At 39.5% G+C, this 14,954-nt stretch overlaps 1 protein-coding gene across 6 annotated transcripts in view; it reads right to left on the bottom strand.

The window, feature by feature from the left end:
- Tenm3 (teneurin transmembrane protein 3) overlaps window positions 1-14,954 on the bottom strand; it is a 2,620,641-nt gene that overhangs the window by 880,891 nt on the left and 1,724,796 nt on the right. The gene's annotated exons all lie outside the window — the stretch shown is intronic.

A 14,954-nucleotide genomic window follows, 5' to 3' on the forward strand; every position in this document is an offset into this window, starting at 1 on the left:
GGTTGATAAAGCTTTTTTGTTTTTGTTTTTGTTTTTTGTTTTTTTTTTAAAGAGGTATTGGAACACAGAAGAAACTTTTCGTACAAGACACTGAATCTTTTGGTAGCAATGGGACTGGCATTCAGCAATGAATAAGAAAGGTATATGCCGTGCCTCTGTCTTCATTGGGACTGGCTGACACAATGGACTATAAGGACAGGGGGTAGTGGTCTCTGGAAAGAGAGAGAGAGAGAGAGAGAGAGAGAGAGAGAGAGAGAGAGAGAGAGAAAGAGAGAGAGAATATTTTGAGTTCCAGGGAGAAGACTATTCAGGCAATGAACTCTGAGGAGATCAGGACAGAAGGCAGACAGCAGCATGTAAAGAGGAGGAAGAGGGACAGACTCACTTAAGGCAGGGGGAGGAAGTCACTGGGGAGAGGGAGTGATCTTCAGAAGAGCCTGGCATCGGGAAAATCAAGGGGTGTGTTTCAGAAAGGAACTTATGTCCCGAGACTGGAATGCTGTGAAATTCAAGCAGGGTCCACGCTGGAAAGCTATTATTTCTCTCTCTCTCTCTCTTTTTTTTTCTTGACTTGGTTAGAGCCAAGGTGATTACAAAAGCCATGGGGCAATGGAGCTCGCATGATACTCAATTTTTGCACGGAAACATTAGTAACGAAAACTTGCCAAAATCTGCATTTTCCTGTTATGAATAGATGTTAAGAATTCTGGTTACTCTAGATGGAGATACACTATGCCGTGGTGGGTGATTATTCCTAAGAATGGCTCTTTTGAATGTTCTCAGTGTGCCAGTGACACTCTACGTATCAGGAGTACCTCCCAGTGATTACACTTAGTATGCTAGGATTCTGTTTCTGCAGATAATTAGATTTAGTGCACTACAATTCCCTGCAGGTGGTTAAATTTAGCACACTAGTGATCCCTGCAGGTAATTCAGATGTTACCCCTCTTTAAGCCACCTAGAGTTTTGTGGACATGAAATGCCACATGGTGCAATCTGTCCCTTTGAGCTGTCAGGTGTGGTGGGTAGCCATTCCAGCTTTGATCCAGAAGTTCCAACCCCCACTGAGGCTTTAGTAACTGCCACGCCTCCAAGGCAGGGCTGAGAAAGGACCCTGAAGACCCGAGATCTGGATGGGCCAGCTCTCTTGGTTCCTGGACCCTGGATGCTATAGGTAGACCAAGCAGAGTTCTCCAGAGAATACAGTTGGACTGTGCCACACCTTTCCCAGAACTTGTTGCCTATCCCTTCACTTGTAAGTTACCCCACAAAACAAACCTCCCTTTCAACAACGTGGAGTGGCCTTAATAATTTCACCAATAGTCAGGTCTAAGGAAAAGGACAGAGCACAGTACAATGGTTCGTGTGCTGAGTTCTAAACTCAGTGTAATGAATCTCCGAGCCCATTCCACTTCAGAAGTTTAGGATTCTCTTATGCCTTGGTATGCCTGTGCAGCCGGGAGATTCAGGCTGACTCTATGGCAGGAGTCAAGGCAGAAGAACCTGCAGGCAGAACAAACCCTGACTTCACAGTCCATTTGGGACTTGACAGAGATGATTACAAGCAATGCCAATGGGAAAGCATGAAGCACTCTTCTAGAAGACTCATGAGCGTTAAACCATTTAACCTTCTCAGCTACCACAAAAGGCAGATACTGCTTTGTGCCTAATGAAATGGATCAGGTAACAAATATTCAAAACGTTATAGAAGCTAGACATTGCGTGCTAATGTGCGATGAATAATTACTTATGGATTCTATTGAGTTTAGCCATGCCATCAAAGTTGTGGTTTTTAAATATCAAGTGACTTAAAATCCTCACTTGCTATCACCTCTTATCTTAAGAAAGCTATTTTTAGCTTTTAGCAATTTGATTTTCCTTGCAGGTATACAGAAGAGATGTAAAGAACTTGTTGGGACAACTTGTATCCTATGCAGTTTCATAAACAATCATAAGTAAATGGGTTGTGGTTGTAAATTGTCCATTTCCAATGCTCATCGATTTTTTTCTATATTCTGAGGGTTTTTTTTTTGTTGTTGTTGTTGTTCCAATCAGTCCGCTTGCATACACATTTGGGGTGCATCAGGAGAAGAACTGGAGTATAGATAGTGGAGTTCTGACCAGATTTCTGAAGCTCTTGGGATATATATTATATCTGAAGATCAGAGGAAAAATTTCTATGATGAAAATAGAGTAGGAAAAAAATGGTTATTTCTGTCAGCACTAAAGAGCAGAGAGAGTCACTGATTAAGGTCACTGCCAATTTCATCAATAAGGAAAATGCTTCAGCAAGCAGCCAGCCCCTCATTTTTACCACGCTCTCTGTAGGCCTGTGAGGGTGGCCCTGCCAGTGTGTCTGTGATCAAACACAAAGAGAATTCAAGGTTCAACTAGATCAGAATTTTTTAGCAGAGCACCTAAGATATCTGAAACCGCCTCCACAAAATGCATATATGTCTTCCTGCCCACTATCTCCTTCAGGGCCATCATCCTCAACAAACTAACAAGAAAAAGAAGAGGAAGAGGGGAAAAAATAACCCAAAACCAAATTAACATTTGTTCATGGCTTCTCTGGAAATAAAATCTCAAATCTGCAGCCTGAGTCTTTCCATTAAAGATTTATTCTAGACCAACAGCCATTGATAGGAGATATTAAGATGTGAATTCCTCATCCCAAGCTAATATCCAAAAATCATATTGCTAAGTTATCAACCAGCATGGCCTACTTTGCAACTCAAGTGGAATATGTTAAATGCTTTTCCTAACTGTAAGCCTCACACACGGCCAAAGAGACTTGTAAATTGACTTTAGTAGCACTTGGATAATGTCATCGAAATTGTTAACAGGATGGAAGAGTAGCTATTTCACATTAGAACATACTTTCCTTTGTACAGACAGCTGGCATGTTTAGGCATGTAGATATCATAGGCCTCAGTGTGACACATCGAATCACTTCGCTGGTGAGCAAATGGAAGACAATAAACAGAAAATGTGGCCTGCTAATCTGACGTTGTTAATTCCAGGACCTCTGTCAGGGAGGTTATCCTCTGAGAACACAGCGTCTTAAATAAGCAAGAGCAGTACCACACTGTGAGCACTTGTTAGGACTTCTCTGCACAGTGAGACAGTTGGAAGCTAAGATACAAATTGAAACCTGTGAGGGCAAGTCATCTACCACATCAAACTGGCTCTCATATCCTCACCTCTCCAGCCCTCTGGTAACTGTTATTAATTGTACCAGGTAAGGGGATTCATCGTATTTCCACACATGCACACAATAAATATTATTTACCTCTATTTTTAACGTGCCCTCCCTCTCCTTTTCCTCTTCTACCCCCCTGATAAACCCCTTTCATATTCACATGCTACCATAGAGTTCATATCTGAGACAAAGCATGTGGTACTTTGTCTTTTGGGACTGCCTTACTTGATTCTACCCCACTTCTGGGTTGTGGTGATATTTTATTTGGGCTGAAATGTGATATTTTATTTGTACATTAATAAATAAAGTTTGCCTGGAGATCAGAGGTCACAGCCATTAACAGAAGTCAGGCAGTGGTAGCACATACCCTTCATTTAATCCCATGGCAAGCAGAGTCTCTATGTGTTTAAGGACACAGCCAAGTGTGATGACACACGCCTTTAATCCCAATACTAACCGTAGAGACCTGGAGGTCTGAATAGATAGGCGGTGATGGAGAAGTTATATGGCTGGGCTTAGAGCCAGTGAGAAGGCAGAACAGGAAGGTAATAAAGGTGCAGGTTAGACAGGAAGAGGCTCTTTTGGGAAGCTATGGTGAGGTGGTAAGCTAAGGTTAGTTGGCGGCTATTGCTCTGATCTCTTTGGCTTTAACTCTGTATTTGGCTCTGTGTTTCTTATTTAAGAAGACTGTTTAGAAATTTGTCTACGCTGGGTTGAATCAACAATTGTCTAGACTGTGATCAACTCAGTTCCTCACATTGGTTTTCCAGTTGTGGACTATAAGACATATTTTGAAGGGGGAGATAGGTCCCTGTTGCTTCCTCAGGTCCAACAGACACTCTCCCCTCCTCCTCCTCCTCCTCCTCCTCCTCCTCCTCCTCCTCCTCCTCCTACTCCTCTCTCTCTCTCTCTTCTGCTTCTCCCTCTCTTTTCATCTTCTGTAGCCTGGGTGTTTCTGTTTTATAGTCATTAGTACCCAAGAGAACACAGGTGAAGATGGACCCTCTAATGAGGGAAAACCTCTTTCTCCCAGCTCATAGTCAGTGAATCCATGCTGAAGTCCCTCAAATTCAAGCCTGCCCTTGTGCACTCCAGCGGCATTTCAAGGTGCTGCACGATGGTTAGAGAATTCATCTTGCCTTCCAAAGTTGAATCATGTATAGTTTCATAAAGGATGATAACTATTTACTTATATTTGCTGAGGTAGTAGAAGGCACTGTTCATAAACTAATATTGGCCTAAACTAAACCATTATTCTGCCAGGACATCTGCCTGTAACCCAAAGCTTGAGAGCTTGGCTGTGTTCCTGCTACATAGGTTCACATGAAAATCACCAGAATTGTTGAAACCTAAGGAAGGACATAAGGTTAGTACTGTTGCTTTGAATTTGTTGTGGTTGTAGACAAACTTAAAAGAGTCAACATATTTATGCTGCTATCATTTTGTATTTTTTATTTGATCATCATTTAGGTTTATTGTGCAATGGCTGTACTATTGATATGTTAGATATTGAGTTGTTCCTGCTAAAGTATTTATTATTCTTTTTCTTGCTGAGTAGAAGCAGATAAAGGGACGTCTATTCCTAAGGGAGGGACAGCCCAAAAATGTGAGGCCCATCACCTTAAAAGAATGGTGGTTGGGCACAAAGGTTTCATAAATGGGGGCACAAAAGGATTGTTGGTTGTTGACAGATAATTTCACATCTTGGATTAAAAAAAAAAAAAAAAGGTTTGGGGGAATTAGATTCCCCAGGAAGAGATGTCAATAGCACTCAACCTGTTTATAGTCTTGCCAAGGACCAATTTCATTTGTACATCAGAGAACCCTAATTTGTTTCAGTTTTGACTTCTTACCAAGATATCATGAGGACCATTATCATCTTTGCTTCTAATCCATTTTTGCCTATTTCCAGATATCCATCTTGTTCTCAGAATGCAAATTACATTTCCTATTTGTCCTCAAACCAATGTAGCATTTACTTATGCTTTTTAGGCATGATATTTAGTGTGTCTGCAACATTTTTATTTAGTAGTCAGTATTAATAAATCTTCACAAAAGTAACAGCATCATTGTGATTTTGTTGAAAATGCATTGCTTATGGTTCTTTGAAGAAGCATGAATGTTCAGCCACAAAGAAACACAATCAAAAGGAGGAAACATGGTTATTGATAGCATCTAATTCATCTTGCAACTGGTGAAATTAATACAGTTAACAGACTGTTAATTTGCTCCAAATTCCATTTTTTCAACTTATGATTAAAGTAGTATTTTTTTAATCACCTAGCCAAGAGTCAGTATAAATAAAAAAAACCCCTCATATAGTTATGTTGCTTTTTATAAAACATACCGAATTTACTTTCATTCCTCCTGACATATTTTGGAAACTCCTCTGTGTTTTTTGTTCTAATGTCTGAACTGAATTTCTCTTGTTTGAGCTTGTACTTTCGTCCATGGATAGCTTCAACAAGAATGAATGTATTGGCTTCTTATGGAATATACCATCTTACCATCAAAATGCATTGTTATGTTTCTTGTGTCATACATTTTGTTCCCTGAAAGCTATTTTCTATTGCAATAAAGTGGTCACAGGCTTCCAGTCATCAAAATAATCAAGTGCTAACACTGAAAACAACAATATAATACAGTTTCATACACAATAGAATAAGATAGCAATTTTAAAATAATTTCATTTTAACTAAGAAAACATATAAAAACCTATCTCTAACAGGGTCTGGCACATTGTAAGACCTAAAGACATATTGGGCTTTTCCTTTTTTTTTTTTTTTTCACTTGCTTTTCAGATTACTTTGCTTAGTGACAAATCTTGGCATGTGTCCCCACATCCCAGGATGCATTTTAACTTAAAAAGTTTAGAAGATTATATTGGGTTGAGAAAAAAAGAAAGGAAAAATAGCGGAAAAGATATGAAAATACTTTTAGTGTGTCAGCTAGATCAATTGAATAAAATTTTAATATTTGATTACAGTTCATAAAAATATAGGACTGTACAGAAAATTACAGTGTTAGTGTTTGGTATACTATGGCCCTTAGCTATTTTACACACCTTTCTTTCTAGCCTAGAATATTCAGAAGAGACACTTGCTCCTTGTGCATGTATGTGTGCTTGTGTGGGTAGGTTTGTTCAACTAAAACTCATTGTCCTGTGGGGACCTGCTCCCACTTTTACCCCAGGGCACTCTTGAGGAGTGAGAAATATTTAGATGGAAATGGAGAGGGGAGAGAGAGACAGAAACACCAGATAGCTTGGGAGGGCCTGGGTCCTTATCCAACAGCCCCTTCTGTCTCTTCTACAGGGCCTTTTATAGGAATGCCAAGGGGTGGAGATCAGAAGACCTCCCCTTAACATAGTCAAGTGCAGACCCTTCCAAACACCTGGTAGCCATGCATGTGGTCAAGCAATTCTCTAAGGCAGCTCTTCTGGGTACAGCAAGCTCAGATCTCACTAGCAAACTTTGTGGGCCTCCACAGTCCTGTTATTTTTATTACTGAGTTTAAATATCTACTTTGTTAATAACAAAATAACAACTGACCAAGTAATAATCATGCTCATTTTAAAACATCTTAAACAGCAACACAAAATGTAACAGTTGTCATCCCCACTAGACAAATTAATATTGAACACATCTTTACATGGCACTAAGTTTGTCAGTAGTATCACAATACAGTTATTAACTAAATGGATATGGATCATGGTATTGAGGTTGTCTTTCTTTAAGCCATCACTGAGCTAACCAATGAAAAGATTATGGGAATGTTAAATACTGTGAAAAATTTGCAAAAAAAAAAATTTGAAAACTATGGAAAAATGACATTTTGACTAGTCATGGACTTTTGAAGTACGAGGAACTTTGATGGAAATGAAAGTGAAGGAAAGAAAAAGGAAAGAAAGAACTGGATAAATACTGACTTAAACTCTCAGCTCCCACAGCCTTGTTGCATATTGTCCACGTGATGAATATTTCAGTTGCATCTCAAGTTCCTTATATTTTCAAAGGCAGTAAAAAAAAAAAAGGCACATTTTATATCTGTTAAAGACTTCTGACTGGCACACACCCTGAAAGATTGCTTCACATTTGAAAGGAGAATGTTCCTCAGGAGCCATAGCCATGAAATATTTATTGCACCTTCTTTCATAGAAATGAACAAGCTGACTTTGTGACATACAGCTTACTGTTAATACCAACTAAATTACACATCTCATGTTAAGTATCATTCTTAGGAGATGGACGAGGTCTTGTTTGTTATAGATGATCAGAGAGAATAATGCAAGTTACATTTTGCACTGTTCTTATAAAATATAATACATGTTTGAACATTAAAGGACATAGGGTTTGATAAAGATTTCCTAAAGACAACGTGAGATGACTTTTTTTTCTAGACTTGTATTTTTTTAATTTCAGAATTACATTTTTACCAATACCCACCCTTTTTGTGGGGACCTTTCAGATATAAAAATGCTGTAGCTACACCTTTGAGCATACTTTTACTAAGCAGGGCAAAGTCTCATGTGCTTCCAAATATTGTTGAAATCTCCAAAGCCAGCTGAATAAATAAACATTATGTGATCTGTAGCCCAAAAGTCTGCAAATGACTCCTTGGGATGTAAAAAATAACTATGATTCCTTCTAAGTAATTCTTGGAGCCGATGATCGGTGGTTTTGTTTAAGTTCTGGGACCCCTGAGCTTCCATAAAAATAACTTTGAAATATTATATTATGTGTGAAAATTTTACACACATGCACATTTATAATCAGCAGACAGGGCCTCCGCCCTTCCTCAACCTGATAATCAACCATAGGACCTACTCCAACATGAAAAAAAATGAAAGATTCAGAACCCTAAATCTCATAATCTTAGTGCCATTTAGAACCATGTGTCTTTCTGAAATCATCTATTACTGCAAATCTCTTGGTTATATTTCCATGGAAGTGTCTGTTTCTCATTATCAACGTCTAAAGAAATTTGACACAGTTGTGTAACACTTGGCAAAGGAGTCTAAGAAAAAAATGCATCCCACAGTTTTCAGTTTATCTTTTCTTTCCAAAGTAGTAACTACTGTCTGACTTTCCTACTTGGGAGAAGCTGACTGGGAGGGTGAGAGGGGAAAAAAATCAAACCAAAGTAAATGAAGTGATGGCCCTGTTCCTGAATCAATCATAGATGCTGCTTTTAAACAATGATTACAGTTAACAGACACTAGGGTAACATGTACAGGGACAGTGTTACTTTTATTTCTACCTGGAAGAGGGCACTGAGTATTTTTGAATCAAGCTTTCCCAATACAATGGTTAGGGGCTGGGGAGTTGGCCCAATGGGAAAAGTACTCATGATGTAGACAAGAGTAGCAGAGTCCAGATTCCTAGCTCCCACAGAATAGCCAGCCTCATTGACATCTATCTGCAACCCCAGTGCTGACAGAGACAGATGTAGCCCTGGAGCTTATTGGCTAGCCAGCTCTGCCTAATCAATGAGATCCAGCACAAGTGAGCTCCAATATTAAGGTAGAGAGTAATCAAGAGAAATCCTAAGGTGACCTCTAGCCTCCACAGCACCCACATGCACATATGCATGTGTACAAAGGAGCACACACACACACACACACACACATACACACACAATCAAGAGAATATGGTGATTTCAGCGATATCTGAGATTTACATTGTTCACAACTATAACAATAATCATTAGCAACTGCTTTCTCTCAACCAGATGAAGAACTTGTGGGGGATAATAACCTATGGGGGTCTTTTATTCATGGCTTTAGTCAGGTCCCAGGGCTACACATCATCTTTTCTTAGAAGTGAAGATAAGTGTGCAGAGAAATCTTCTGTGAGGAAGAAATTCAATGTGTCTCATTCCAACAGGTGGGCTCCCCTCTCCCCAGTTCATGTAAGTCAGTTAATGTATAATTTATTCAGGTATTACACAAACTGTAATATCTAGACAACTCTAGATGCACATCTGATCAATTAAGACAGGACTCTGTTTTTGCAATTCAAGCTTTTAAAAAGCATTATAGTTAAAATACACTGTGAAGGCATGCTGGGATAATTGGTTGTCAAAGTACATTGGTACCACTGAGTAGCCTTAAAATAGCAGGAAATGCAACTGAACACTGGAAAGGAAATCACTATTTCACTTTTTCAAATAAAACATATTGCACCTCTGAGCTCACAATGGGGTATTTGCTGAGAGCCTGTAATTAACTCATAATGATGAGAAGTGCAGTGATAAACATTTCGTTAGCCAAACACTCACTTGTTTTCATAATTTTCTATGCTTTCGCTATGTCCTTGTCAGTTTTTTTTTGTTTTTTTTTTTTTTTGTTAGCTTGTCACTATGAATCAAGAAAATAATAGAGAAAAGGGCAAGTAGTTTTTGTAGAAGGGCACTATTTGTTTTAATTTTACATGACGGACTTGATAGAGGCAATTGCTTTATCAGATAGCTCATAGGGCACCAGCGAGAGGAGTGAGGGGGGAGAGAAAGCTCTGACATAGTCTTCCAATGATTTCACTTAGAAAGCTCACAACCAACCTAATCAAAAGGACTCTCAAGTCTACTCACCTATGACAGCTGTTTTCTGAGTCATCTCCTGGCCTGCACACAGCTGTTGGATTAATCTCCCCAAATACCTCTCCGTCATGTCCCTTCTTCCCTCCAAACTCTGCAAGAGCTGCCCAATAGCAACAGAACAAAGTGCACATTCCTCATCAGGCATTAAGCCCTCTACAATCTGCTTCCAATTTTCTTTTCTTGCCTCATTTCCCACTGTTCCATTATAACATAGCAGCCCATGTGAATTCTCTGCCCCAGTCTGCTCCATCTCCTTTGAAAGGCTTTAGGCTTGCTTTCTTCTTTTCCTGTGATTTTTTTTTCTTTCAGTCTCTTTTCACTCGCAAGTGCTTAGGTGCTGGTTCGGATGAGAGAATGCTGTCTGGTGTGATGACCTGATCTGGAACATGTCCTAGCTCTGCACGAAACTGTAAGCTGTGTGTAAGCAGGAGTTGACCTCCTCCTTCCTTGAATGTCCTGCCATTTTTAGCACAATATCCTGTGTTATATGGTACTTTATGAACAGCCATATGTAGGAGAGTCATACTGTAACACCCAGGGCAATAGCCCAGCATTCAGTTTGCCTCATCAGTATCATTTAGACATAACTATGTTATGATAGAAGCCCCAGATTATTTCTCCCTGGTTTCTCTAAAACCTCATGAAAGTGAGAGTATGGCAGAGGACAAAGTCAAAAAGTCACTCGAAGTGTTTAGACTGAATCTGCGATCTATAAATATCAACACAATATACCTTAAAACCAAATGAAGAGTATCAGTGCATGCAAATGCTAATCATAAATGCAAAACCATACCAGAAAGGCAGTATCAGCCCAGGGCACCATGTTACCAAACCCTTTGCATGTTCCAGCACTTGGTACAATGACTGGGCTTGGCCTCTCTAGCTGCAACTGCCTAGCAGAAGTCTTTGCTCCTGCAACTCCTCTCTACTCCCTCAGCAGATAGCCATGTTTTGGTCCTGGGACCATGATAGATCCCATGCTCTCCTTCCCAGCATCGCCAATGGCGGCTCTGCTACACTCTTGGAAAGTCTGCATTCTTTCTGTGACTGCTGAGACCTCATCCCCTCCAGCCTCTGGCCACTCTGTCCTTTTCTTTTTTTCTGGAAGCTCTGTCAGTACATTGACTGTCTTCCCCAACCTCCCAGCTTTTCCCTGCCTGCTTCCTAAGTTCGTTTTACATTTCTCTTCAGTAATGTCTTCTTTTTCTAAACTTCCAAATCTAATCCGGTGACTCTTATTCCCTCCCATAATTCTCCATCACCCAATATTCTAACTGACACTAGTGATATTTGAAATAAGCTTATATACTTAGTTTATTCTTGCCCATATTTATGTCCCCCCATTAGAAAAGCAGGGGGGCTGTAAATACTTGTCAGTAAAGAACAACTTGGTGTTGCCTCCCACTTTACCCCAATGCTGATGGTCTCACAGACACCAAATTTGCTATTCACTGATGAGCACTGACTTTCTCTGGTATGTCCAGAGCTGTAAGCATGAATCTTAAAAGTTCTTATTAATAAAAACAAACCCAGAGCCAGGTATTGGGGTGAATGATGGAAGATCAGAGAAGCAGAACAGGCCGCAGCCACTTCACCTTGCCAATTTCTTAGCTGATCCTGTTTCCTCAGACTGGAAGCCTCTGAGTCCTCATCCAAATAGATCTCAGCTGAACTGCTGCTAGAAGCCCAAAAGCTTAACCTGGCTCTAGTTCCTGGTCTTCACGCCTTATATACCTTTCTGCTTTCTGCCATCACTTTTTGGGATTAAAGGCTCTTGCTACCACGCCTGGCTGTTTCCAGTGTGGCTTTGAACCCACAGAGATCCAGGCGAATCTCTGCCTCTGGAATGCTAGGATTGAAGGCATGTGCTACCACTGCCTAGCCTCTATGTTTAATAATGTGGCTGTTCTGTTCTCTGACTCTAGATAAGTTTATTAGGGTGAACAATATTTTGGGGGAACACAATACCACCACACAGAGCAGAGGTCCTAGATTCAAGATGAATTTAACAGACAACAAAGCACTTGCCAGTGCAGGAGGAGCAGCTATCTGCAGACTGTGGATAAAAATATGACCACTGAACTGCATCACATTGGTAAGTCATCATAGAAGTGTCAGCTGAGGGACCACAGTGCCTTATCAATGGGCTGCTTATAAATTTACTGGGAATAATTTAGCATTTCTCACCAATGTATCAAACATGGAGAATTGATAGAATGGTGAATCTACTTTTATTGGCCAATATTTCAATATATTTTTTTGAAAAAAAAACATCAAAATTATTACACAAAATAAAACAGAACCTGGTGCTCATATATTTACTTCCTGCCATATGTTTCTGTAACCTGTCTATCTCAACAGAAGTGGATAAGCAACAAATTATTTCAGTTTCCCACAGAAAGAAGCAGAAGTGCAAGCATGACTTCTCTCTCTCCTTTTCTCCCTTCCCTTCCACTCTCTTTCTTCATTTTCCCACTTCTTCACAACCCTTGGTGTAAACTTATTAATATAAGGCATGATGCACAAAGCAGTTACAGGAATATTCCAAAAGGGAAACTCACCTTAAATAATCTTGTTTACAGCCAGGTGTGGTAGAGCACACCTTTAAGGTCAGCACTTGGGAGGCAGAGGCAGGAAGGTCTCCCAAGGCCAGTCTGATCTGAAAGCCAGTTCCAGAACAGCCAGTGCTCTTACTCAGAGAAAGCCTGTCTCAAAACAACGACAACAAAACAAACAAACAAACAAAAACAAAACAGAACAAAAAACAAAAACAAAAACCCAAATCTTATTTCCAGGACTTTCAGATATCATGAAGAATACCCATCTTAAGGTCAAACAGATTTGCCTCCCTGCCTACTTCCAATTGCAGGAAATTCTCATTTGTTTTCTTCAGTTTAATTTGAGAGGTGCAGTCTCTTTGTGTAAGGTTCATAAGAGAGTGACACCAAAATATGCCCTGAGACACTGAACAGGGCACTTAATTCATAACTGATACTTTAAATTTTTATTACTATTAATGCTTCAATCTTATTTGTTTTTCCCTTAAGGTTAGGGGGAATGGCCATGTACATCTAGAGTGGTATATGCCAACTTTAAACTGGACTGCTGACCATACTGTGTTGCTATTCAGATAACATCTGCTAAGGGTATAATTACATGTGAAATTGAAAGCAAAACTATATAATGAAGGACTGGTAGTATAATGCATTATACAAAATTTTCAAAGAATTGTTAAAAATATTAAAACACTGAGACTAGTATTACTATTGTCAGACTTTACAGAAAATACAAAGAAAACTTGTCATGTTTTGTAACTCCATGACAAGATACAAAATATGTATTATTTTAATCTGCTTTCATTAATCAACCATACAAACTTTTTTAAAACTAAATTTAAGAGCACAGTCTGCTCTTTGAAGGGATTTCAGTTTGTTTCCTCATCCCATGTTAAGTAGCTCACAATGTCCTATAACTACAGTTCCAGAGAGCCCAATGTCTCTGGCCACCACAGACACCTACACACACGAGCACGCCTCCCCCAGACTTATAGTTATACACATAATTAAAAAAAATCCATCAATGTTATAACACAAAATTTAAACAGAATTCAGTGCACATGTTTGCTTCCTTTTATAATTTCTGCATCAACTTACAAAACTGGATAAGCAACAGATTATTTCAGTTCTCAAGAAAAGTAGCAAAAGTTGAAGATGCAGTTTAAAAAAAGCTATTTTTGCCCACATTAAAGTCAAATCTCTGTACCTGTTGAAGTGTGCTGTACGAGGGATAACATGAATCTGAGCAGGCAGGCTTGGAAGACAGAGTGTTTCTTAACACACATTCATCATTAGCTAGCATTGACATGGGTTACCTTGTGACCTTAATTTATTATGACTAACTTAAAAATTAGACAAACAGTACATAAATATACTGCAGAGATTGATTGCCTGGACCCCACTGACCTCAAAGGACTTGAGAGGTTAAATGTGTTGGGGAAAAAAAATGAAACAGCAGCAAGGGTCAGAGAAAAGCAGGCAAACTTCCGTTACTTAGATTGGCTTGAAGACACACATGCCTATCATGCCATGATTTTACACTGATTTATTTGCAACTTAATACCTTAGTAAAGTCAGGCATCATCATTTACTGCCAGTAGGAAAATGGGGGGGGGGGGCGGGGAGGAAACTGTGTCTGGGGATGGTTCTGTAGTACACACATTTACTGATTCTTGAATTAAGCTGCCTTTCTCCATGAATTTGCCTAGGCATGTGCGGGAGTCCAGTGTTCTTCTCACTAATTTGGATTGCTTGAGGCCATGGAACTGTTGAGTGGTTCCATTCATGGACAGCAGATGATGCGTGAAAAAGCTGGAATGTTCTTCTGAGGGACTGAGCTCCAAAGAGCTGTGCTCTACCAGAGGGGGTTTGATAAAACACCCATCCGGTCTACAAATCGTAGACATTGATTTGAAATGAATTGTGACTGATGATCAGTCGATGACAATTTCCATAATCATTATGCCGTCGGTAATTTATCAAGGTAATGATATTTGTGTCCCCCATGTCACATTCATCCTGTACTGGGGGACTGAAGAACATGCTGTGCTTTTTAAAAGCCCTTATTAAGATCTGACTGGTTGGACCACACTTCCAGCCATATAATAATCAGTGGGATAGCTACCAGTGAATAAAATATTTTAAAAATCCTGCTAGGTTTGTAATAAAATTCTTTTGACAAAAATCTTCTCTTTCACAAAGGCAGAGACCTATGTTTACAGCATTTTAATTAAATAAGCCTTATCAAGATTGCTCAGTGTAGTTTGCCAGTACACTTTGGAAAGAGATATTAGGGCATGCTGGGCAAAGCAATCTACCCAGGCATCCCCTTCTTAACCCTCTTGGACTATTTCTTCCCAGTGCACTTCCCTTCTTCTCTAGATTACTGCCATTCCCTAGCAACCATGATTGTTTAGTATGCACACAGTCAACAGATGTACCTATATCCTGCATTTACTCACATTAGGTTTCAAAATTCCTGAACAATATTCCCTCCCATCTCAGAAAGAAAGCTAATGACATTAAACACTAAATGTCACAAGTGTCTCTTCACCAAAAGTGAAAGTGAGCTGAGAAAGTCAATGAGAGTGATATAATTA

This window comes from Onychomys torridus, chromosome 17, assembly GCF_903995425.1.
Source record: "Onychomys torridus chromosome 17, mOncTor1.1, whole genome shotgun sequence".
Lineage (NCBI taxonomy): Eukaryota > Metazoa > Chordata > Mammalia > Rodentia > Cricetidae > Onychomys > Onychomys torridus.